The 26,739-nt window shown below is 45.7% G+C and overlaps 1 protein-coding gene across 13 annotated transcripts in view; it reads right to left on the reverse strand.

Moving 5' to 3' along the window:
• Positions 1-26,739, reverse strand: part of LOC143847140 (uncharacterized) — a 70,142-nt gene that overhangs the window by 14,960 nt on the left and 28,443 nt on the right. For 2 of the 13 annotated variants that reach the window (XM_077355840.1, XM_077355846.1), the window contains exon 6: positions 5,338-5,550. The exons of 9 other annotated variants lie outside the window; for them this stretch is intronic. The gene's annotated coding sequence lies outside the window, so the exon portion shown is untranslated. Of the gene's footprint in view, positions 1-5,337; positions 5,551-8,298; positions 8,592-26,739 lie in introns of those variants that run through there. 2 more of the 13 variants (XM_077355841.1, XM_077355845.1) reach the window with 1 other exon arrangement.

Genomic DNA, 26,739 nt, shown 5'->3' on the forward strand with positions numbered 1-26,739 from the left:
AAAATGGAAAAATTGTAAAGGGCTTTATCAGAGAAAGTGTAGTTCCTTATGTTGTCCCTGTCCTACTTGTGCCAAAGACGGATGGCAATCGGAGAATGGGTGTAGACAGACAGTCAAGCAATCAGCCTCATCATGATTAAGTATCAAGTCCCTCATACCTTGACTAGATACGCTGTATCAGCTGGGTGGGACCATGGTCTTCTTATAGATTGACCTGAAGAGTGGCTATCATGAGATGATGACTGGATGACATCCTTTAAAAACCAGGAAGGGTTATTTGAAAGCATGGCTATGCCGATCGGCCTATCAAATGCACCGAGCATAATCATTAAGGTCATGAACCAGATTTTACAACCCTCTGTTGGTAGTCGGAGTGAGGCAGATCATTTTGACCACCTCCGAACCGTCCTAGGGACTTTAAGACGAAGAAATTGTTTGTCAATTTTCAAAAGTAAGTCTCGATGGCCCCACAGCATCTTCTCGGGTTATCAGGTATCTGCAGCTAGTTTCTGCCCTATGACAACGACGTAGCAGCTGTAGTTCGACACCTCGAAACATTCATGAGGTGCGATCCTTTCACGGATCGGCCAGTTTTTATTTGTGCTTTACACACCCGTTTAGCATGATTATGGCATTGATTACGGATCTAGTGAGGATGGGCGACTTTATGTGTACCCTAGGGCCGAACAAGCCTTTGAAGAGAAAAAGGCTTGTCAGACTAGAGCTCTAGTGTTGGCACTTCCCAGTTTGAAAAAGGTATTTTATGTAGATTGTGAAGCCTCAAATTGTGAATCAATTCGGTCCCTACCCATGTTGGTCGACCAGTTGGGTACTACAATGAGAAGGTGCTAGGTGTTGCACTCAAGTACTCTGCATACGACCTAGAGCTTTTTGCCACAGTAAACTCCACATACTACCGCTGGCATCATCACGTCCAGAGGGAATTTGTACTAAATTTAGACCATGTCATGTCTTGTCCTTCTTGGGCATCCCTAGCAAAATGACCGTAACACCATTATGATTGACAGAAAAATGTCTATTCCTTCATTAAGGGTAGACAGAAGATGAATCTCTTACCTCATAAATAAAGGATTGGCAGACTCTTTTACCTCATAAAGGGGAAATTAATAAGCCGGCTTCTAACAAGCGGATCACTTGTCTCTCCAGATCCGAGATTGAGGTGGTCATGGGGGACTCTAAAGTCATATTTACCTTAGTTGCCACTACCTTTTCAACAGACAGTGTGAATGAGGGAGTGGTCACATTATCCCCTCGAGTTATGAAGGCCATTGAAGAGTTCTAGAATGTTTTTCCTCAAGAGCTCTCAACTGAGTTGGTTCTCATGAGAGAAGTCCAGCACCACATCGATCTTCATCCTGCGGTTGTGCTCCCTAAAAAGGCCCATATTTGCCTTATTTTTCACTCAGAAGTCATATTTGCCTTGGTTGCCACTAACTTTTCAACAAATAGTGTTAATGAGGGAATGGTCGCATTATCCCCTCAAATTATGAAGGTAATTCAAGAGTTCCAAGATGTGGCTCATTACTGCATGTCTGATAGGAGCAAGAGAAACTACGCAGAATGGTCGAAGAATTGCTAAGGATGGGCTTCATCGGATAAAGCATTGTCCTTGGGTTGTCCCCATCGTACTTGTGCCAAAGAAGGATGGCACTTGGAGAATGTGAGTAGGCAGTCGCGCGATCAACCGCATCACGATTATGTATCGGTTCCCCATTACTTTAGTGGTGCCATGGTCTTCTTCAAGATCGACCTAGATTTTCAGAAGCGGGTTAGGGCGGTTATGAGTACAAGGCGGTCTTAAAAACCCGTGAAATGTTATTTGAATAGTTGGTTATGACGTTAGGCCTATCGAACAACCCCCCCCCCCCCCCCCCCCCCCAAGCACATTCATGAGGGTCAAGAACCAGGTTTTACAACCCTTCATTGATGGTTTTGTTGTCGTCTACTTTGATGACATCCTCGTATATAGTCGGAGTGAGGCACATCATTTGGACCTCCTCCGAGCTGTCCTAGATCTTTGAAGCCAGAGAAACTGTTTGCCTGTTATAAGAAGTGCGTCAAGATGGTTCGCCCCATGCCTCATCTTCCCAGGTTATCAAGTATTAGCAGCTAGTATCCGCCCTTACCATGACAAAGTACCAGTCGTAGTTAGGGGTGTTCATTATTCGGTTATAACCGAATAACCGAACCAGACCGAATTGGTTTGGTCAGTTAGGTTCGGTTTTTTTTCTTTTCGGTTCGGTTTCGGTTTTTTTTTTTTTTGGAAATTCGGTTATTCGGTTTCGGTTATCTCAAAAAAAAATCGGTTAACCGAATAACTGAAATTATGGATAAAAATCATTATTTTTCCAAAAAAAAGTGCTATATGGTCACTCCGTAGGATGATCAAAACCGTCCATTTGATTTATCACAACTTAATTAGGTTGTGCTAAAAAAATCATTTTGATAGGATGATCCTAGCCCTCCGATCCAAATCAAGATTTTGCTTTCCTTCCTCTTTTTCTCCCACTATTCGGTTATAACCGAATAACCAAATTTTTGATCGGTTCTGTTTCGGTTCGGTTTTTGGAAATTTCAGTTCGGTTTCGGTTATCAAATTTCGTTCTATTCGGTTCGGTTATAACCGAACGAACACCCGTAGTTGTAGTTTAGTGGCTGACACCTAGGAACATTCATGAGGTGCAATCTTTTTAAGGATCGTCTAGTTTTTATCGGTGCTTTACACAACAATTTAGCATAACTATGGCTCTGATTACGAATCGTATGCGGAAGGGCGACTTCATGTAGACCCCAACGAGCCACTTAGGAGATAAAGGTCTCTCTGACTATTCATGAGGTGTGATCTTTTTAGGGAACGTCTAGTTTTTATCGGTGCTTTACACAACAATTTAGCATAACTACGGCTCTGATTACGAATCGTATGCGGAAGGGCGACTTTATGTAGACCCCAATGACCCAACGAGCCACTTAGGAGATAAAGGTTTCTCCGACTATATCTCAAGTGTATGCACTTTCTGATTTCACTAAGGTACTTGAGGTAGACTGTGATGCCTTAAAAATGGGAATCAATGCGGTCTTGAGTAAAGCCAGTCGACCAATTGGGTACTATGATGAGAAGCTGAGAGGAGCTGCTCTCAAGTACTCTACATATGACCCGGAGATTTTTTCCATGGTAAAAGCCATGTACTATTGGCAGCATTATGTGGGGGAATTTGAAATATATTCGGACCATAAAGCCCTTAAATTTATAATCATTCAAGAAAAAAGCCCTTAAATTTCTACAATGGCTGCAGAAGTTGAGTGAAAGGCATGCCAAATGGGTCACATCCAAGAGTTCACCTTCACCATAAAACAGAAGCCTCGGGTGTAGAATAAGGTAGCCGACGTCCTTAGCCGGAGCCATTCCTTGCTTCGCATGATGAGCATTGAAGTGGTGGGGTTTGAATTGGTCAACGTTCAATTGGCCGAAGATGAGTACGTTGGCCCTATAATGAAAATGGTAAAAGAGGGGATGTTAGACGTGTAACTACTCCAGAACGTCTATCTTTTTCGAGGAAATTGCGTGTACTTCCCTGATGCTTCCCTTAAATTACTGATCATTGAGGAGCTTCAGGACCGAGGGCATTTTGGGAAAGGCAAAACAGCTTGGTTGGTGAAGAAGTTCTATTTGCAAGGCAATGACAAAGACGCTCATACCTTTGTCCAGAGATGCCACACAAGTCACGCTGCAAAAGAGAGTACCACTAATGCAGGATTATACTCTTCACTTTCTATTCTAGGAGCACCATGCAAGGATGTCTCACGGAACTTTGTCCCTGGATTGCCAAAGACCGCCACGGGATTTGATAGCATTATGCTCGTAGTTGACCAGTTTAGCAAGAAGGCTTGTTTTGTTCTGAGTAGTACGACCATGGACGTCAGTTGCATAGCCGTGCTTTATTTCACCAAGGATGTTCGCCATCATGAAATACCACGACCATTACGTCTGATAGGGGCTTTGAGCTTGTGAGCCCTTTTTGGCAGTCTTTGGAAGCAGGTTGGAACCGACTTGAATATTAGCTCCCCTTACCATATGCAGACTAATGGTCAAACAGAGGCAGTAAACAGGACCCTCGGGAATTTGTTGTGGAGAAGCGTCAAGAGCTTTGGAAATTGGGACTCGGTCATCCCTCAGATTGAGTTTGAATTCAACTCAATGATGAACCTCTCCACTAAATGTTCTCCTTTCGTGATCGTCTATGGCAGCGATCCACAGGGGTCGTTGGATCCTCTTCCCTTGACCAAAGGGGTGAGTAGCTACTATGGCATGCCACGTCAGCTTCCAAATGGCCATGAGCTGGCAAGGAGGAGAAGTGGCAGCAAGGGATTTGTTCAAGGCCCTTACCTCCCTCGATAAATAAAGGTGAGGGCACTCCTTTTGAGTATTTTTTAGATTTGAAATTTTCTTCTTCTCCTCCAGCTTGGAGACAGTTATGGGGTTAGATGAGAGCATGAAGAAGAGGACAAGAGAGAGAGAGAAGGAGAAATTCCTTGGGAGAGTAAGGCCTTTCATTTCCCTCTTTCTTTCAGATTGAATGCAACGAATTTTCTCTGTAGTCCAGTCTTGTTCCTATTACTAACTTACTGGAAATCATACATTGTAGTGTCTATTTTCTTCCAAAATTTTCTCCTTTTTCCCGAGTTATGTTCTAGATTTTCTTTCCTTTAGAACATATAGTGGAAAAGACGATCTACCGACTCAGGTCAACTGTGGATAAAGATTAATAATCAAGATCATTATGGAGCACTAAGATCAGGTGATTTGCCTTTGATCATTTAACTCTCAGGCTTGATATTTCCATGTTACTGTCCAATACATTTTAGATCCATTCATACAAAATTCCTTCCTTGCTTCGTATCTATTTTTTGCATCTATGCATACGTTGAAGGTTTGTAGTTCTTTTCAATCCTCCTTGCATCTTCACCTTTGTGTAAAGGATTGTTTATATCTAAGATTTTCTAGCAAGAGATAGAATCAGACTGTTAGTATCGATTTAGGACTATTGCAACACAGTTCTAATACGCGTTGTTCTTGTAGAACCACTTGAATCCAGTTCTTTACGTTCAATGATGAATAAGATATAAAATAAGACACTAACGAGGTCGTAGTTGAGTGGTTGACACCTCATAACATTCATGAGGTGCGATCCTATCACGGATCTAGCATCTTCTATCAGTGTTGTCACACCCCGAACCCGGCAGCACGAGCCGGTGACGTGGCAGCGACCGCAAACCTATCGGATAAATCCCATAAACATGCAAGGTCTCATATCAAAAAATTCTAAATAAAACTAATGAAATTCTCTTTAATTCCATTCTTATAAAGAAGTTCAGAATTCTCAACAAAATCATAAATAAAATACAAGCTTCGAAACAATTTATAATTCTAACAATGAGTTTTTCACTGACAGTCAACGATAGTACAGACTGAATCTTTCTGCTTCCAAAAATCCTTCCTATTAGTAATATTTTCTCCTGTTTCAGAGAAGACTAGAGGGGCTGATCATCAGTAAATATATAAAGATATATAGAGTGAGTTAAACGGCTCAGTAAGTAATTATCAAGCTTAACTAGTCGGATCAAGTATTTGAAATCCAATAGCACAAAGCAAAGGTTTTCAAGAAAATCATTTCAATACATAAATAGACAAATATATGCATTTTATAAAACGGTAAGCACTTCTAAATCTACATTTCCAAATCTATAATCTTTGCAGAAACATTTCTCAAAGCTATATTCTTTACAGAAACATTTCTAAAATCCATATTATTTGCAGAAACACTTAAACAAAATCCACAGCCTTTGTGACTACGATCACAGTATCCCTGTGACAAGGCCTAGAAACAATATACACCTGTAGCAGGTTTACAATACTACCACATGGAACAGAAAAACATGATCATGCTACCAGTGCTTAATCCCCCAACTGGTAGGATCCAAAGCATAGCCAGGCTGAGTGTCAAAACCAATATGAAACAGAATATCCATATATTCAGAGTTTACCGATGTAATTTCAAAAGATCAAGATGTACAATATTTCACAATTCAGAGTCAAAGCATTGAATTTCTAAATGAGGCAAATTTCCAATGATGCAAATAAAATATACTCATTTTTGCATACTTGATCCGAACTTTATTTATAACCAGAATCAATTTCCAAAATAATATATCACATAAACTATTTCATTTATCCATATAACTATACACCAAAGATATCACAAAAGCTATTTCATTTATCCATATAACTATACACCATAGATAGTTTTCAAAACCACTTTGAAATAGCACTTTAAAATAGCCTAGAGAAGGTCGAAAATCACTTATACTCTATACTCGACCTAAAGTGCCCAAAGACCACTTATGAATCCTCCTCGGTATTTATCCTCCAACCCGAAGAAAATAGCAATTCGTCGACAAGATAGTGGTTGGTGGGGCTGTGAAATGGCCAAACTTATCAATCCAGGTTTCATTTGAATCCAAGCTGAAATTGAAAAATCCTAAAATAAGGTTTCCGCAGCTGAGAAGGGTTGCTTGCTAAATAGGGATCAGATCGAGAAGTTGGGGTTCAGTTGGAACTTTTAGCTTCAAGTTGTTTCAAACACGAGACAAAAGAAGTAGAAATTGGGTGCAAAATAAGTATCTAAAGGTTTGAAAGCTGCAGAAATGAATTTCACAGAACTCTCTCTGTCTCTTATTGTTTTTATAACTAATGGCAATAATGTAAATACTGACAATTATAAGTCTTATTTCATAACGAATGTAAAAAAATAACATACAAAAAATACCTCAATAGTTATCTTTAATCTTCTACCACCTTCTCTCGAATGTGCTGGTGCATGCGAGAGCCATGTGTTGGATACCGGCTATCACATCCTTCCCCCCTTAAAAGAATTTTGTCCTCGAAATTTACATACCTAAGAGCCGGAAGAGTTTGGGGTACTTCTCCTTCATCTCCTCTTCGAGCTCCCATGTAGCTTTCCTTTCGAAATGATTACTCCATTGAACCTTGACATCTGGAATAGTGCAGCATTTGAGAATATGATCCTTTCAGTCGACTATGCGCACATGTCTTTTCATAAATTAGGTCCCTTTTGAGTTTCTAATGATGTTGATCCCACTATATGGCTGGTCAGAAACATTTTTTTTAGGGATATCAGAAACATACTTTCTCAACATGACATATGAAACACATTGTGTACTCCGAATAGGGCGGATGGTAATATATCTATACATATTCTTTCCAAAATTTGAAATGGTCCTGCATACTTACGATTCAATTTTCTTCGAATTTTAAATCTTATTTTTTTAGTAGGTGAAATCTTAAGAAACACATGATCGCCCATCTGAAACTTCTATTCTCGCCTCCTCGTATCTTCATAACTCTTTTGTCTTCTTTAAGCTATACGGTGGCAGTTTCTAATCAATCGATTTTTTTTTGCCTTTTAAACAATCTCAGGTCCCAATAACTTATCTTACCCACATCGTTCCAACCAATAGGAGACTTATATTTTCACCCATATAAAGCCTTATATGTGCATTTGAATTGTCCACCGATAGTTGCTGTTGTAAGCGAACTCTATCAAAGGTAATCGTTTATCCCACGCTACCTTGAAAGCAATGGTACAAGCCTCAACATATCCTTAATAATTTGAATAGTCCTCTTTAATTGGCAGTTAGTTTGAGGGCGATAAGCAGTGCTAACACTTAATATGTTCCTTACACTGTGAAAACTTCCCCAAAATTGAAATACGAACCCAAAATCTTCATCAGACACAACAAAAATAGGAAACCCATATAACGAGACAATCTCTACGATACACTAATTTGTTATCTGCTCTAAAGAAAAGCAGCCCATATAGGACAAGAAAGTGGCTGACTTCGTTAGTTTATCAATAATCAGCCAGATGACACCAATTTCTTAGAAGTCCGAGGTAAGCTTATTACAAAATCAATGGTAATATGCTCCAATTTCCACTCAGGAATGGGAAGAGGCTGTAACTTCCTTGTTTTTTTTAATTCATACTCAGCCACTGCCATTTTGCCTTGCTATTATTCTAAAAACTTTAATCTCTTTGCTATCCATAACTAAGTAGGAAAATATATCTTATAGAAGACACTTAGAAAGTTCGCCCAAGTCACTAGCATTTTTCTTGCCTCTAATGTTCACCCAAATCCAAGAGCGGGACACTTCACACACATCTAATCCATGATTCAATTTATATTAATGATCCAAATATATAAACAAAAATTTCAATTTAGATCAACCCGTACTGCATATCATTTATAAGTACGTATATTTTCTAGAGATCCCACCTTACACATTACAAAATCGAAATACTAGACTGGTAATAATACAAAAAACAATTTATAAATACAACATAGGGTACAATGATCATCCTCTAAAATAGCCCACAGTAAAATACTAAGCATTGTCACCACTGCACAACTTCTACTCACGGATTCACTAGTGCCCTCTTCCATAACTCTCTTCCAATGAATCAGTATAATCTATCGCCTCAAGATTTATTGATCTGCAAAAATATTCATAGAAGTCGGAATAAGCTACACAACTTAGCAGGTACTTAACTACTACCATAAGAGTCTTGTATACTCTTGAGGTGGAATATAAATCAATATTCAAAGGTATGTGTATCTTAAGCTTGAGTTTCTAGTAAGTCAGATTTAGTACCCGAGGTTTAGATTCGATCTCTAGCGACACGTGTTCAATGAGAAATTAACAAGTCATATATCCCATAAACTAGTTGACATTAAACACATTATCAAATGAATTTCCTCAAAGAGTACATATGGATCACATAAAAACTCAATATAGAAAATCTAATGAAAAAAATCTCCCTTAAAATGCTGGGGCAGGGTATTATATCAAATTCACATACCAAAATTGCTTTTCTCTTTGAACAATTACTAAACTGAATCTTTAACATACAAAATAGTGTACTGCCTCAAACTCGATCTTTACAATCCACAATGCATATTTGATACTCAGGTGAGATCAACCAACTCTACCATGTTTTCGCTGCGACCTCTGATCAATCAAAGTTTATCATCTGATCCGAATTGATTTCACAAAATAAATAGTATATTTATATACCTAACAAAATAGCATTATATATAAAATATAATACGTTGCCTAAGAAAACTCACTCTCATCGTTCGAGTTCAGTCCCTAGGTAAACATGAACCGGTCATACTAACTCCCACTGACACACTAATTCTCATGCTAAACCAAGTGATGGCGTCTGAATCCGGGTCTGCGATCGCGCGGTCGGTAGAGGGCCTCCGCGGGGTCTGCAATCACAAACAAAGGGGGTCCGGGGTGGGTCCCGGACGACCACTTCGACACCCAAGTCAGATCCTTCGACCAATCAATATGAAGAACAGCGAGAGGGGGAAGGGAGTTTCGATCAGGGTTACCAGGGGCAGCGCGCGGGCTCTTTTCTGGGTGTGTGAGTGAATGGGTCGGAGGGGACTAGCAGGGAGAATAGGATCGAGCTCCTAGCCTCCTCTATTGTTGCCTCGCCTCTTTTTTCGGTGTGGTGGAGTGGGGAATCGGTTCCGTCGTGTTGCGGAGTGGGGAATCGGTTCCCTCCTCCTTTCCTCTTTTTCCTTTCTTCTTTCTTTCGTTCCCCCCTCCCCATGGCGCTAACCTCCCTCTCCTTTTAAAGGGAGGTGTGCGGCTCTTTTCCTCATTATGGAGGGAAAACCTTCCTTTGCAGGATTGGGCCCCTTGTCTTGCCGGCGCGCGTGGCCATTTCCTTCCATAATTTGTGATGATGAGGCCTGGGCAGCGAGAGGGCGACACGTGTCATGAATGTGTGGTCTTTGCCGTTTTCCAACGCCATTCTTCATGATGGTTGGGCTCTGCTCGTGCATGGATGACACGTGACGATATCTGGGAGCGTAGCCGTATTTGTGCCCCATCATAACTCCCCCTTACTCCTTTGGTCCATTGAATGGGCCAAGGGAGTAATGTTTTGTTCGAGCGAAGTCATGATGAGGATATTTACGAGGGCTCCGGGGTACGAGGAGACGTGCCATTTTATCCGGCGGCTGTCCTCGGGAAGCGGCAGCGTCGTTAGGGAGGTTGCGTTGTCTCGAGGCACCAGGATTTCTTTCCCGAGTTTTTTTAAAAGAAGGGAATTATCCTGGTGCCTTCTTTTGTGGCTCTGCGTCGCTCTTCTTCTCTCCTTCTCAGTAGGGGTTCTTTTCGTATCTTCTTTAGCAACATGTCTGGTTCTTCTTCACGAGTTAGGGGCAAGGCCCGTTTCCTCCAGGAGTCGTCGAGTGACCCTGACTTGTCCTCCGATCCGGGGGAGGATCTCGTGGGTCGTCTGAAGAAGGCTAGGAGGGGCCCAGGTCCTTCCTCGGGCTTCCCCCCCCCTTCGCCTTTCCTCCTTGCCTAGGGAGGACAGATTGTCTCGTTCTCGCGTCGCCAGGGAGTGATCGTTTTTCTCTCGAGTCTATCATCAGGGAACGGAACTGCGCGGCCGTGTTTCGAAGATGGGCAAGGAGATCGAGGACTTGAAGCGGGAGAACGAGGTTTTACAGAAAAAGGTTCACCTTCTCAACGAGCAACTGTTGGAATATGAGGTGGACCCCCTGCTGGAGACCTCTTGGGAGGAGGAGGGGAACCCTTCGGGAGAGGAGTCGTTCTCCGATTAAGCTTTGGGTTGCCTTGTTTTTCTGCGTGCCTATCCCTTTCTTTGTCGGGGATTTCTGAGGCCTGCGTGCCCTGTGCTGTGTTTTCTTGTTTCCCTTTCTTTTTTGTAGGCCTGTGGGCCAGGAGGATGTGAATGGATGATCTTTATGAATTGGTGCCGTGTCCTTTTATGCGGTTTTTCTTTTTCTTTTTTTTTTGCATTTGTTTGATAGGGATTATCTTTGTTGTAAGGAATTGCGACGTTCTGACGGAGCTTGCCAGGGGTTCCGAGCCTTTCTCTGGCGCTTTTAATCTCGTTTGCTCATTGTGCTTGCGTACCGTGGCCTTCGCATCTGGGCTCCGGGCCTCGTTCTTTTCTCCCTTTTTTTTTGTGTAGGTCTGCGCTCCGGGCTCCGAACCTGCGTGGGGTCGGGAGAGCGGTGTCTGTCGACTTCGTATGGTCTTGTCGTTTCCCCTCCCTTTCTTTATGGAGTTTAAGCTTTATATAGGTGTGGGGGGCGACACGCGGCGTGTTCTGGGAATAGCGCCGCCTTTATATCTCTTCATGATACTACTTTTAGTTCATTGATTGGTCCCGGGGAGCGGGCTTGCTTGCCTGGCCAGAGAACATTGTGTCTAAGGCATTTATGGGAGCTTTGGGGTTCGAGAGGACGTGCTGTCTCGTCCGGCGGTTCCTTCCCAAGGAGTTGCCATTCAGCGGCGCCGCTTGATCATTCAATAGGAAACGAACACGCGGACGGCTACCGCTTCGTTTTCCTACCCCAGGGTTCCCCATAGGGTTTTATAAGGGGTGAGCTCTTCTACAGATTGTCTTTGTCCCCCGTTTTTTTTTCTTGCTTTCTTCCGGCCTTTCTTTGCCAGAGATGTCGTCGTCTTTCCAGGGTCTATCCATCAATGGTGGGGGGAGAGTCGCTACCGAGGGGCGTCCTCCCAGCAGTCCCGAGGGTAACCCCGACGGGTTGGGGCCCCTGCAGACGTTTCCTGAGAGGAGCCCGCCTCCAGGGTTTTCCCCGCGTTCTCCCCTTCTTCCGTTTCACGAGGGGGAGTCCCATGAAGCTTTTGTCCATCGCCACCGGTCTTTTTTCTCCCATGTCTATCGTAGGGAGATGGCGGTTTGCAATCGGATGATTGACATGGAGCGGGAGATTGCGGCCTTGCGGGCGAAGAATGATCTGTTGAGGAATCGGGTGCGCTGGTTAAATGACCAGGCCCGATTCGCTGAGAATCACCGCTGGGGGAGCTCTTCGGAAGGGGAGCAGAGTGATAGGGAGCTCTCTGATGCGGAGAACTCTTTCAGCGACCAATCGCTCTGAGCAGGAGGAGGCGGGAGGAGTAGGGTTTCGGAGGGAGCTTCTTCTTTTTTTTTGTTAGGGGCCTTGGGAGTCCAGGCCTGCGTGCCTTATGTCTTATTCCCCCCCCCCTCTCTTGTAGGCCCTTGGGCCAGAAGGAAGTAGTTTATGAATGGCTCTCTTTGTTTTTGTTTCCTTTGTCCGTTTGTTACAACTTATATCTTATGTTTGCCTTCTTCTCGCGTGTTTGCTTTCCCGCGCGACTCGAGCCCTTTTCGCTGTGTTTGGTATTTTCGCCCGGTGGTACTTTGTGTCGGGTTTTCATCATCGAACGTGGTTTCTTTTTGCCATCTTGTGGAGATGTATGCCGGACCCTTATGACGGGTTCCGAGCCTCTTGCCATCGAACGCGGTTTTTTTCCATCTTGTGGAGATGTATGCCGGACCCTTGTGACGGGTTCCGAGCCTTTTGCCATCGAACGCGATTTTTGTTCCATCTTGTGGAGATGTATGCCGGACCCTTGTGACGGGATCCGAGCCTTTTGCCATCGAACGTGGCGAGGGTTTATGGATGGCTTGCTGGGGAAGTTACTTCGTGGGTAAGGGTAAAGACGTCCTTTCCGTATGGCGCTTCGACTTATGGCGGTTCCCTTGGGTTTCCCAATCGGCGCCACGTGTTCGTGTCCCATCGGATTTAGAAAGGGCGGGAGTTGAGACGACGCATGTCTAAACCCTAGCCCTTTTAAAGCCTTTTTGGGGATTTCATTCTTTACTTTATTGCTTCGTCTTCCTCGGGTGAACGGGTTTTCCTCCGCAGCGGTTTTTTCACGCGTTGCTTATTCACCAAACTTCTTCCGGTGAGTTCCGTATCTTTTATTTCATCCGTGATTTGATAGTTTACGATGTCTGCTGCGACTGTACCTCAGAGCCCTTCTTTTGGGTCGGTGGAGGTGGTGGAGAGGGCTCTGCCAAGAAAAAGGAGGCGGTTATCTTTAGAGGGTGGGGGCGTCGTTTCTGAGGATGTACAGCAGCCCACGGAGTTGAGAGATAGCTCCGAGGCCTCTGGGTCATCGGTGGGGGCCGCCCCCTCGGAATCTCTGGCTCGTGAGGCAGAGGCTGGGGATATTTGGTTTGGTGCCGTTATTTGCCCTGGTCGGGTGGCGTGTTTCAGGAACACTTTGGGAGAAGGGGCGGCGGAGAAAATTAGGAGGGAGTTCCTCATTCCCGATGATTATGGGATTAGGGTTCCTTCCTTTGTAGAGAGTGTTTGTGGGGGTACCACTGAGGAAGAGGTAGCTTTCTACGTGGAGGCTTTTCGGGCGGGGGTTAGGTTCCCGCTCTTGGACATTATAGTAGAGGCCCTTGGAGTTTTACCGGGTGGCTCCCTCCCAACTGGCGCCTAATAGTTGGCGTACTCTCTTCGCCTTTGTGGCTAAGGCGGGCCTTCACAGGGTTCAACCTACCCTTCCGCTGCTCCGGGCCTGTGTTGCCCTTAGCCCGTTGGTGAAGGGGGAGGACAGCTGGCTATATCTGACCCAGCGTCCTCGGGTGAAAATGGCGGCGAACTTGCCTTCCTCCATCAAAGGGTGGAAGGAGGAGTATGTGTTCATTACCCCTCCGTTGGACATTGGTTGGGGCTTTCCTCGCTCTTGGAGGCGCTCCGTTGAGTGGCGAAGGAAGTCCCTCCCCGACGAGTCTGACTATAGCAAGTTTGACTTGGGGAAGCTCGCCTCCGGGGAGGCTATTGACGTTTCCGAGTTCAAATGGGAGAGGAGCTTGAAGAGGCTTGGTTTGCTGGGAGCTGTGGAGAAGAGGGCTCGTTGTACGGGCGAGGGAATGGGGGAGAGTTTCGCCAGTCCTCGTGGTGAGCCCCTCCCCTCTTTCTCTCTCTCTGTTTCTCCTAAATTCTTTTTTTTTTGGTTGCTTTCCCTCGTTCTGAGCAGTTGTTGTTTTCCCGTTTTTCTTTTTTTTCTTTTTGGCAGGAGGTATGTCTTCTTCCGGTGACGCTGGGAAGGGAAAAGGGGTAGCGGTGGTGACGAAGGGTCCGACGAGTCAGAAGAAGATCCCTTCTGATTTCATCCGTGCCTTCTAGCCCCCCTGTTCGAGCAGTCGGAGAAAAGGGGGCGGGTAGGCTTTTTCCTTTGGAGTCGGAGCCGTCAGCCAAGAGGGCTGCCTCTTTGGCGCTCGACAGGGGGATGTTGTTAGTGTGGCGCGTCCTCCTGTCTTTGCGGAGGACGTGCCAAGTCGAATGGAGTGGGTGGTTATGACCAAACTTCTTCTGGAACGAGTGGTGCTTCCTCCGCAGAGCTTCCAGGCGCGAGGAGAGTTGTTTAAGCCTAACTGGAAGATCGGTGTCGAGGATAGCGTTCTTGCAAATCCCCGGGTTGGGGTGGAGCTGGGGGTGACGACCGCCCTTCCTGGCGATGAGGCTGAGTTGGAGGGCTATGATCGCAGGGCCCTTGGGGCTCAGTATTTTCAATCAACATCTTGCGTAAGTACCGGACGGCTAGTTTTCTGTTTGTACGTTTCTCTTTTTGTCACTTGGAGAACGTACGTTGGAAATTTTCTGAGAGGTTGCTTTTGCAGTCCCAGAGCTATGCCAGGAGGATGGTGCAGTGCCTGCTCGAGGATGAGGCTGAGATAAGCGCCTTTGCGGAGCGAAACCGGCGGCTAAGTGAGGACTTGGACAGAGCCCGGGCGGAGAGAGCGACCTTTGATGACACTGTCGCTCAACTTCGGGAAGACCTCCGGAAAACCATGGAGGGGAGAAGTCGCGCGTCGGACAAACTGGCGGTGGCCCGGCGAACGCACGCCTGGGAGCTGGCGGAAGCGCGGGAGGAGTGGCGTGGCTCAGAGGAGTTCCTTAAGGCTGCGGCTGCGTTCAGCGTGGATGTTGAGATTGATGCTTTTGCTGAATGCCGGCGGCGTGTCCACGAGGTTGATCCTTCCTTTCCCCTGGACAAACTGATGCACGAGGCTGAGGCCGATCCTCCGTCGGTACCAGCAGAAGCACCGGAGCTGGTCGATGAGGAGGTGGCTGCTCTGGTGGATCCTGTAGTTACCGAGACCTCTGAGGGGGCTTTAGTGATGCCAGGATGTCTTTTGGATCTTATATTTTACCTTTTCTTGTGGGTTTGTAATAACTTTTGAATTCTCCTTCTTCCTCTCTTCTTTTCTGTTTTCTTCTTTTTTCTTTATATACACGGTGCGCTCTGGGTTATTCGAGCCTTTTGAATTTTATTCTGATCGTCGAGAATGTTCCTGATGCACCCCGTGGGGTGTCTCTTTTGCGGAAGGACTATCTTCCCCTCGAGTGATCAGTTCGGGGTTAATGGGTCCCCGCCTGCCCTTTTAGGGGGAGGTCTTTTCTTCATGGGGAGCGTTTTAGGGTATTCTCGGGGGGATCGGCCCCGATGCTACCTCTGTCTCGCTCCCTGTCTTCTTTCGGGTCGCTCGTTTATCATGGGCCGGAAAGTGGAGATACGTATGTCTTAAGTAGAAACGCTATTCCATTGATTCGTTTAAGGAGAAAAGATACATTTTTGCCTCTAAAGACACAAAAAGAAACAAACAAACATTCGTCATGCTTTTAAAGAAAAACACGGAGCTTACCCTGTTCTTTTACTGGTAAAATTCTCGGAGATTGTCCATGCTCCAACTTCGAGGGACTGGGGTCCCGTCGAGACCTTCTAGCTGGTAGGCCCCGAGGCGGAGTGCTCGAACGACCCTGTATGGTCCTTCCCATTTAGGTGTGAGTTTTCTAGTGTTGCGGGGGTCGGATACCGCCGTACGCCGTAGTACGAGGTCTCCGGGTTTTACCGAGCGCTTTCTTACCCGGGCGTTGTAGTACTGTGCCACCTTTTGCTGGTAGGAGGCGGTTCGGAGAAGGTCTTGCTCTCTTTTTTCGAGCACGAGATCGAGGGTGTTCCGGAGGAGCTCGGAATTTCCCTGTTCGTCATAATTCACGGTGCGGAAGCTGAGGAGGCCAATTTCCAACGGAATGACCGCTTCGGCCCCGAAGGTTAAACTGAAAGGGGATTCTCCAGTCGCGGTCCGCGACGTCGTTCGATAGGTCTAGAGGACGCTAGGTAGCGCTTCTACCCAGTCTTTCCCAGCTTCTCCTAATCGCTTCTTGAGGCTCTGAAGCAAGATCCTGTTAGTTACCTCTACCTGTCCATTGGCCTGCGGGTGTGCTACGGAGGCGAAACGGTGTTCGATGCTTAGGTTATCGCAGAATTTGCCAAATTCGGCGCTTGCGAACTGGGGACCGTTGTCCGTTACAAGTGTCTTTGGAATGCCGAAGCGGCAAACCACGTCGTGGTAGAAGAACTCCTCTGTTGCTTTCGAATTGGGTTTTGCCACGGCTTTGACCTCGACCCATTTGGTGAAGTAGTCGATGGCGACGTACAACATAGTATGCCCCCCGGGGGCTTTCGGGAAGGGTCCGAGTAGATCCATGCCCCACATGGCGAAAGGCAGGGGTCCTGCTATCGCGGTGTATGGTGTGGCCGGTTGGTGGGGGGTGGTTGCGTACCTTTGGCATGGGCTGCATTTTTTGACGAACTCCTTGGCGTCCCTGAGGATCGTAGGCCAGAAGTAGCCGTGCCTTACGATTTTCTGAGCCACGGTCCTTCCGCCCCCGTGGTCTCCGCAGATCCCTTCGTGTACTTCTCGCAGGGTGTAGTCTGATTCGGAGGGCACCAGGCATCGGAGGTACGGCCATGTGTATGACCGTTTGTAGAGCCTGGGTCCGTGGACCACGTAGTGGGCGGCTCTTGCAGTTAGGCGCCGGGCTTTCAGCTTATCTGCGGGTAGTATACCGTCTTTCAGGTATCGTATGATGGGGTCCATCCAGTTTGGTCCTGGTGGGATTTCCAAGACTTGCACCTTGTCGATGCTGGGGTGGGGCAGTATTTCTGTGAGCACGGTACCGAAGTCATGGGTCTCTTCGGCGGCCATCCTTGATAATGCATCTGCTCGGTTGTTCATGTCCCGTGGTACTTGGAGGATCTCTACCTCTCCCATTCCCTGCAGCTTTTCTTTTACCTTATGGAGATATCTCTTCATTCTGGGGCCCTTGGCTTCGTATACGCCGTTCACTTGGTTGACGACGAGCTGGGAGTCGCTATGGACTTTTAACTTTCCAGCGCCGAGCTCCGCGGCTAGACTTAGTCCTGCCAGCAAGGCTTCGTATTCAGCCTCGTTGTTGGAGGCTTTGAAATCTAAACTGAGGGCGTATTCCAGTGTGAATCCTTCTGGGCCGTGGAGGACCACGCCCGCCCCGTGCCCTTTTTGGCCTGCTGAGCCGTCAACGTGCAGGGTCCAATGAACCTCGTCGCTTTGTTCCGCCACGTTTTTGCTAGCCGTCTGTTTGGGGGGCCGTCGCCATTTTCCGTTGTCGTTGGTTCCTCGGCCAGGGCCGTGGATTCCACTATAAAGTCAGCGAGGGCCTGGGATTTAATGGCTGGTCTCGGGCGGACTTGTATGTCGAACTCTCCCAACTCGACGGCCCAACTGACCATCCTACCCGAGGTCTCTGGTTTCTGGAGAATTTTCCTCAGGGGTTGGTCGGTCAGAAGCACAATGGGGTAGGCCTGGAAGTAGGGGCGGAGCTTTCGAGCGGCGCTGACGACTCCGAGGGCGAATTTCTCTATGTTTAGGTACCGGATTTCTGCACCGTGGAGAGTCTTGCTCACGTAGTACACCGGGTGTTCCTTTTTGTCGCTTTGTTTGGCCAACACCGCACTCACTGCCGTGGGGGGCTAACGGCCAGGTATAAAAATAGCTCTTCCCCCGGCTCGGGTTTGGCTAGTACAGGCGGTGTCTGAAGGTATTGCTTCAAGGAGTTGAAGGCCTCTTGGCAGGCCGGGGTCCATTCGAACTCCCGTATGTTTTTTAATTGTTTGAAGAAGGGTTGGCATTTTTCCGCCGATTTGGGCATGAATCGGCCGAGGGCCGTGATTCGACCTGCGAGCCTCTGTACTTCTACCGCCGTTGCCGGGGGTTCCATGTCTAGGATGGCTTGGATCTTTTCGGGGTTGGCCTCGATCCCTCTCTGGCTGACCATGAACCCCAAGAATTTTTCAAAAGTTACTCCGAAGGCGCATTTCGCGGGGTTGAGCTTCATTCAGGCTCGTCGTAGGGTGCTGAAAGTTTCCTGAAGGTCGTAGATGTGTTTGGAGGCTTCCAGACTGTTTACCAGCATATCGTCGACATACACCTCTACGTTTCTTCCGATTTGTGCTTGGAACAGCTTATTTACGAGCCGCTGGTAGGTGGCGCCCGCGTTTTTTAAACCAAAAGGCATAACAGTATAGCAGTAGACGCCCTGATCGGTGATGAACGCCGTTTTCGGGATGTCTGGCTCGTGCATTTTGACCTGATTGTAGCCTGAGAACGCATCCAAGAAGGTGAGAAGTTCGTGTCCGGATGTGGCGTCGATGAGTTGGTCTATGCGCGGCAGGGGGTAGGGGTCCTTCGGGCAGGCCCTGTTTAGGTCTGTGAAGTCTATACAAGCCCGCCAACCTCCGCTAGCTTTCTTGACCATGACGACGTTTGACAGCCACTCGGGGTACCGGATTTCTCTGATGAACCCGGCTTGTAGTAGTTTTTCCACTTCGACCTTTATGTGAGTTTGACACTCTATTGCGAAGTTCCTTTTTTTTCTGCCGGACGGGTTTAAGGGCTGGGTTCACATTTAACTTGTGAACGACCAGTTCCTTGGGTATCCCGGGCATGTCCTTAGCGGACCATGCGAACATGTCTTTGTTTGTTCTGAGGAAGTCGATCATTTGGTCTCGCAGGGGGCCTTTTAGCAGGAAGTTGATCAGGACTTGTCTCTAGGCTGATCTTTGGCTAGGGGGATGGAGTCTAGCTCCTCGGCGGGCTCTCCTCTGATTGTGCGGGCCCGCTGCCAGGGATCTTCACTACCGATCGTGAAATTTTCGGCCGGGGCGTTGGTTCCTCTCAGACTTGCGGCGTAGCACTGGCGTGCTATCATTTGCTGTCCCCGGACCTCCCCTACCCCGGTCGGAGTGGGGAATTTCATCTTGAGGTGGGGGGTGGAGACTACTGCTCCCAATCTCTTAGAGCAGGGCATCCAATGATGGCGCTGTAAGTGAATGGTATATCTACGACCAGGAAGGTGGTCAGGATGGTTTTTTGGAGGGGGTATGTCCCGAAGGTTACGGGTAAGTCGATCTTGCCGTCGACCCGTACGGACGCACCGGAGAACCCGTAGATAGAGTATTCCGCGGGTCCTAGCCTTTCTTTGCCCAGTTTCATTTCTTCGAAAGTCTCGAGGTGTAGCACGTTGACGGAGCTTCCTGTGTCCACCAGGATTTTTCCTATATCGAAGTTGGCGACAACCAGTCTGATGACCAGTGCGTCGTCGTGCGGGACTTGTAGCTCGTCGAGGTCTTCGTTGGAAAAAGTGATGATCTGGCCTTGTAGGGGTGGATCCGTTCGGGCCTTTTTGGAAGGCATATCCATGGAGAATATTCGTTCCGCGTATGCCCGCCGGCCGGCGGTTGTCGGTCCTCCCGCTGCTGGCCCGCCCGTGATGATATTGATTTTCCCGATAATGGTGGGCGGCTGTTCGCGGGCCTGCGGTTGCTCGGGGGGATCCTCTTTCCGGGGGCGCTGGTGGCGGTGCGCGTCGCGTCTGCTTCGGGATCGGCGTCTGCTTCTTGAGCGATGCCTGCTAGGGGATCGATGCCGGCTTGTGGGCGTCCATTGGGTGACCGATGCCTACCTCTGGGCTCGTCGGAGGGATGCTGGACCTCGCGCGAGCTTTCGTCAGGACTCCTGAGATATTGATTTAGGTGCCCTTCTTCGGCCAACTTTTCCAGTTGGAGGCGGAGGTGGAAGCAATGGTCAGTTTCGTGGCCGTGGTCCCCGTGGAATTCGCAGAATTTTCGGGCGGACCTCTTCTTTAGGTCTGTGGCCATTCTCTTGGGGGGGGGGTCAGGAGACCCTGATCCCTGATGGCCAGTAGAACGTGGGAGAGGGGGAACTTTAGCGGGGCGGTTCCCAGTCTCTCGAAGATGGGGACGGGGTTTCTGCCCGCCTGCCTCTCGTCGGCACGTGGCCTTATGGCCCTTCGGCCGTCGTTTTTCCTTTCATCGGGGCCGGGATGATTCTGTTCTCGGGCGCAGGCTTCTTCTGCTCGTACGAACTTATCAGCCTTGGATTCAAGTTCCTGTAGGTCCCGTGGTGGCTTGAGGGTGAGGTGCAGCTTGAGATTCGGATCGGTGGTGACATGCTTTAGTGTGGCGACTGCTATTTGGACGTCCATGTTAGAAAGTTGGGCTAATTCGGCGTTGAATTTCAAATGAAGTCTCTCAGGGTCTCGTTTCTTCCTTACCGGAGGGCTAAGAGGGCATCCGCTGGATCATGGCGGAGGCGGTTGTTGGCGAACCTTGCGCTGAACTTCCTCCCAAATTCGTGGAAGGATGCGATGGAGTCGGGCTCCAATCTCATGTACCAGTCGTTGGCAGTTTTTCTTAGTAGGGTCGCGAAGGCTCTGCACATGAATCCGTCTGACGCGCCTCGGAGCGTCATTACCCTTTTGAAGGTTTGGAGGAACTCGAGGGGGTCTGTGCTTCCATCGTACAGACCGAAGCGGGAGAGGTCTATGCCTGATTCTGCTGGGGTTTTTAAGACCTCCGAGTTGAATGGGGATGTCGTCTCCCTTTCCCACTCATCGAGGATGCCGTGGGCGTAGGGTTTTTTCATTTCTAGTTTTACCTCCCGGATCTGTCTTTGTAGGTCGGCTATCGGGTCCACGCCGGGCGGTTGTGCTGAGGTTGCCACTTCTTCCGCCCGAGCCAGGGGCGGTTCCTGGAGGCGGGTAGCTTGGACAGGGGGAGCGCGGCTGTTTGTAGCCTGCCTCCCGCTGTCTCGTTGGTATCCCCTAGTTGCGGGGGGAAGAGGGCTATTTGTTGACGGGGACGGCGTCCGGCGAGTCGGTGCTCGCTTTCGCCGGGGATGGCATTCCCCTGGTTGTTCCTCGTTACCTTCGTCATAGGCCTCTGTCTGGTCCTGCGTTATCGGGGGTCTCTCCGAGGCCGGAGGAGGCAAGCGTTGGAGTAGTTCTCGGCGAAGTTCGTTGAACATCTCCATGGTGGGGACCATCTGCGGCGTGCTAGAGGAGGGCTGGTGTCGGCCCGAGGGCGGTGAGTTGGGTTTTTGGGAGGTTGAGGTGCTGGTTTGTGCGCGTTGAGCCTGGCTTCGGGTCATTACCCCTATTTCTTGCTGTTGGGTGTGGTTTCTCATCGCCATAAGGCGTTCAGTACTCGACGAGTCCCACGGATGGCGCCAATATGATGGCGTCTGAATCCGGGTCTGCGATCGCGCGGTCGGTAGAGGGCCTCCGCGGGGTCTGCAATCACAAACAAAGGGGGTCAAGGGGTCCGGGGTGGGTCCCGGACGACCACTTCGACACCCAAGTCAGATCCTTCGACCAATCAATATAAAGAACATCGAGAGAGGGAAGGGAGTTTCGATCAGGGTTACCAGGGGCAGCGCGCGGGCTCTTTTCTGGGTGTGTGAGTGAATGGGTCGGAGGGGACTAGCAGGGAGAATAGGATCGAGCTCCTAGCCTCCTCTATTGTTGCCTCGCCTCTTTTTTCGGTGTGGCGGAGTGGGGAATCGGTTCCTTCGTGTTGCGGAGTGGGGAATCGGTTCCCTCCTCCTTTCCTCTTTTTCCTTTCTTCTTTCTTTCGTTCCCCCCTCCCCATGGCGCTAACCTCCCTCTCCTTTTAAAGGGAGGTGTGCGGCTCTTTTCCTCATTATGGAGGGAAAACCTTCCTTTGCAGGATTGGGCCGTCCCCTTATCTTGCCGGCGCGCGTGGCCATTTCCTTCCATAATTTGTGATGATGAGGCCTGGGCAGCGAGAGTGCGACACGTGTCATGAATGTGTGGTCTTTACCGTTTTCCAACGCCATTCTTCATGATGGTTGGGCTCTGCTCGTGCATGGATGACACGTGGCGATATCTGGGAGCGTAGCCGTATTTGTGCCCCATCACCAAGTGCTTCACTCAAGCTCACCATACTGTCCCATACAAGCACAGTCAACTCCAATGCTGAACCAAATGCTCCTAGTCCATATGAGCTGACTACAATATCTCACATTAGTACAACTAATTCACATGCTGAACCAAGCGCTCCTTGTACAAATGCTTGTTATACTATCATATTCCAACACGACGAACTCAATGCTCCAGGCGTCCCTGGTGCACATGAGTTCATCATGCGGTCTCTTAATAGCACAACTAACTCATCTGCTAAACCAGGCGTCCCCGGTGCACATGAGTCCATCACGCTACTCTCTCACTTTAGTCCTCATTGGAGCTCAATATCCTCTATATAACCATTCGTCGACAACCGACTACAGTATAAATCACACACGAAGGTGCCTAAGTCTTAATATCCTCAAAATTAAATTATATCTGTCCTGAAATTTAAAACTTCACTTTTTCTCAAAACAGTCCATATGATAATGATAGGTAACTAGTTAATCCATAGGTTCTATTGGTAACTCTTTAGCTCTCATCCCGACTACTCGAGACTTACACAAAATAATGTCTCCATAGGTTCTTACCGCATATAATGTTCCTAAAAACTTGTCCCAATAAATCAGGGGGGGTGTGTGTTCCTCAATTATGGAATGGAAATAAGGAAAGGAATTGAATTCCTTATAAGATAGGATTTATCTTGCCCCTTTTAGGGGATGCCGCCACTCGGATTCGAGTAAGTATTAAAGAATTCTTACGATTCAAAAACTCGCCTCAGAATTTTATTTCTTCCGAAGGATTAAAATATATGATCAGATAACCTATAAGGTCCGTAGACTTCAACTCTAATAGTGTAGAAAATCATATTCCATTCTCTAGTTTTCTGAAAGTCACCAAATATGTTCTCATATCCTACCAGATTATACACCCAAGCTCTGATAGTCCATAAATCATAACTTATACCTTAATATTCCTCAAAATCATAAATAAGGTTCTCCCAAAAATCCAGAGTCATAAATAGTTTCTAATGGTCTACAAAATCATAAACAAAACTCCTGTAATGCACAAAATCACAAATCACATTCCACTAGTTCTCAAAGTCGTCAATTATGTTTTAAAAATCCACAAGATCACAAACCGGTCTTCGAAAGGTCTACAAAACTTTGCACTGCCATAACGTCATAATTCCTTGCAAACTCTTAGTTTCTCAGATAACAGCCTTAATGACCTTAAAACTATGCTCTGATGCCATAAAATTGTCACGCACCGAACCCGCAAAACGAGCCAGTGACGTGGCAGCGACCGCAAACCTATATGCTCAGAGTCCCATAAGCATGCAAGGTCTCATATCAGAAAATTCTAAATAAAACCAATGAAATTCTCTTTAATTCCATTCTTATAAGCAAGTTCAGAATTATCAACAAATTCATAACTAAAATACAAGCTTCGAAACAATTTATAATTCTTACAATGAGTTTTTCACTGACTGTCAACAATAACACAGACTAAGTCTTTCTACTTCCAATAATCCTTCCTATTAGTTATATTTTCTCCTGCTTCAGAGCAGACTAGAGTGGCTGATCATCTGTAAAATATATAAATATATATAGATTGAGTTAAATGACTCAGTAAGTAATTATCAATTTTAACTAGTCAGATCAAGTATTCAAAATCAAATAGCTCAAAGCAAATGTTTTCAAGAAAATCATTTCAATACGTAAATAGAAAAATATATGCATTTTATAAAACAATGAGAATTTCTCAATCGATATTTCCAAAGTGATGTAAACTTCATTTCTATAAAACTATTTCTGAATTTAAAACACTTTTAGAAATCTATACTCTTTATAAAAACTGTTCCAAATCTATATTCTTTGCAGAAACACTTCTCAAAGCTATATTATTTACAGAAACATTTCTAAAATCTATATTCTTTGGAGAAAAACTTAAACAAAATCCACAGCCTTTATGACGATAGTCACAGTATCCCTGTGACAAGCCCCATAAACAATATACACATGTAGCACGTTTACAACAATACCACGTGGAACAGAAAAACATGATCATGCTACCAGTGCATAATCCCCCAACTGGTAGGGTCCAAGGCATAGCCAGGCTGAGTGTCAAAACCAATACTAAACAGAATATCCATATATTCAGAGTTTACCGATGTAATTTCAAAAGATCAAGATGTACAATATTTCACAATACAGAGTTCAAAGCGTTGAATTTCTAATCATGCAAATTTCCAATGATGCAAATAAAATACTCATTTTTGGATACTTGATCCGAACTTTATTTAAAACCTGAATCAATTTCCAAAATAATATATCACATAAACTATTTCATTTATCCATATAACTATACACCAAAGATAATTTTCAAAACCACTTTGAAATAGCACTTTAAAATAACCTAGCGATTGGGTGGTGGTCCCATTTATGGGGTCAAATCAATACGTTCTAAGAAGAAATATTTGACCATCAATCTCATCGATATCATCGATCTCATAGGTATCATACCAAATCCCATCAATCGAATCACTTTTTCGAGAAATACGAGACATCTAAGTCGTACAAGTAAAGAGATCTATTCATTGATAAGAAAAAGAAAAAAACATGAACGGTGATTGGATTGATAAGAAAAATAAAAGACTCATTTTTGGATACTTGATCCGAACTTTATTTAAAACCTCAATCAATTTCCAAAATAACATTTCACATAAACTATTTCATTTATCCATATAACTATACACCAAAGATAATTTTCAAAACCACTTTGAAATAGCCCTTTAAAATAACCTAGTGAATGTAGAAAATCAGTTACATTCTATACTCGACCTAAAGTGCCCAAAGACCACTTATGAATCCTTCTCAGTATTTATCCTCCAGTCCGAAGAAAACAGCAATTCGTCGACAAGATAGTGTTTGGTGGGGTTATAAAATGGCCAAACCTAACAATTCAGGTTTCATTTGAATCCAAGCTGAAATTGAAAATCCTAAAATAAGGTTTCTGCAACTAAGAAGGGTTGCTTGCTAAATAGGGATCGGATGGCGAAGTTTGGGTTCAGTTGGAACTCTTAGCTTCAAGCTGTTTGAAACATGAGACAAAAGTAGATATTGGGTGCAAAATAAGTATCTAAAGGTTTGCAAGCTGCAGAAATGAATTTCACAGAACTCTTGTCTCTTATTGTTTTTATAACTAATGGCAATATTGTAAATACTAACAACTATAAGTTTTATTTCATAATGAGTGTAATAGAATAATATTAAAAAAAAACTCAAAAGTTATCTTTAATCTTCTACCACCTTCTCTCGCATGTAATGTTGTATGCGAGAACTAGATGTTGGATACCGGGTATTACATCCTTCCCCCTTAAAAGAATTTCGTCCTCAAAATTTACATACCTAAGAGCCGGAAGAGTTTGGGGTACTTCTCCTTCATCTCCTCTTCGAGCACCCATGTGGCTTTCCTTTCGAAATGATTACTCCATTGAACCTTGGCATCAGGAATAGTGCTACATCTGATAATATGATCCTTGCGGTCGACTATGCGCACATGCCTTTTCACAAATTGGGTCCTTTTTTAATTCTAATGATGTTGATCCCACTCTATGGCTGGGTCATAACCATATTTTTTATGAATATCATAAACATACTTTCTCAACATAGACATATGAAACACATTGTGTACTATGAAAAGGGCGGATGGTAATATTTCTATATATATATATATATATATATATATATATATATATATATATATATATATATATTATTTCCAAAAATTGAAATGGTCTGGCATACTTAAGATTCAATTTTTTTTTAGTAGGTGAAATCTTAAGAATCACATAATCGCCCATTTGAAACTTCTAATCTCGCCTTCTCGTATCTGCATAACTCTTTTGTCTTCTTTAAGCTATACGGTGGCGGTTTCTGATCAATCGATTTTTTTTCTTTTTTGGCCTTTTAAACAATCTCAAGTCCCAATAACTTCCTCTTACCCACATCGTTCCAACTAATAGGAGACTTATATTTTCACCCATATAAAGGCTTATATGGGGTCATTTGAATTGTCCACCGATAACTATTGTTGTAAGTGAAATCTATCAAAGGTAATCGTTTATCCCAAGCTACCTTGAAAGCGATGGTACAAGCCCTCAACATTTCCTTAAGAATTTGAATAGTCCTCTTTAATTGGCAGTTAGTTTGAGGGCGATAACCAGTGCTAACACTTAATATGTACCTTACACTGTGAAAACTTCCCCAAAATTGAAATACGAACCCAAAATCTTTATCAAACACAACAAACATAGGAAACCCATATAAAGAGACAATCTCTATGATACTCTAATTTGCTATATGCTCAAAAGAAAACAAACGCATATAGGACAAGAAATTGGCTGACTTCTTTAGTTTATAAATAATCATCAAGATGACACCAATTTCTTAGAAGTCTGAGGTAAGCTTATCACAAAATCAATGGTAATATGCTCCCATTTCCACTCAGGAATGGGAAGAGGCTGTGTAGCTTCCTAGTTTTTTTTCTTAACTCATACTGAGCCACTGCAATTTGGCCTTGGTATTATTCTAAAAATTGTAATCTCTTCGCTATCCATAAGAGAGAGAAAAAAGTTTTTTCCACTATTTTAACCGGATTTGAAGAATGCATAAGCATTGTGCAAAAAGCGTG

This window comes from Tasmannia lanceolata, unplaced genomic scaffold, assembly GCF_043159265.1.
Source record: "Tasmannia lanceolata isolate RefF3 unplaced genomic scaffold, GAP_Taslan_0.1 ptg000015l, whole genome shotgun sequence".
Taxonomy (NCBI): Eukaryota; Viridiplantae; Streptophyta; class Magnoliopsida; order Canellales; family Winteraceae; genus Tasmannia; species Tasmannia lanceolata.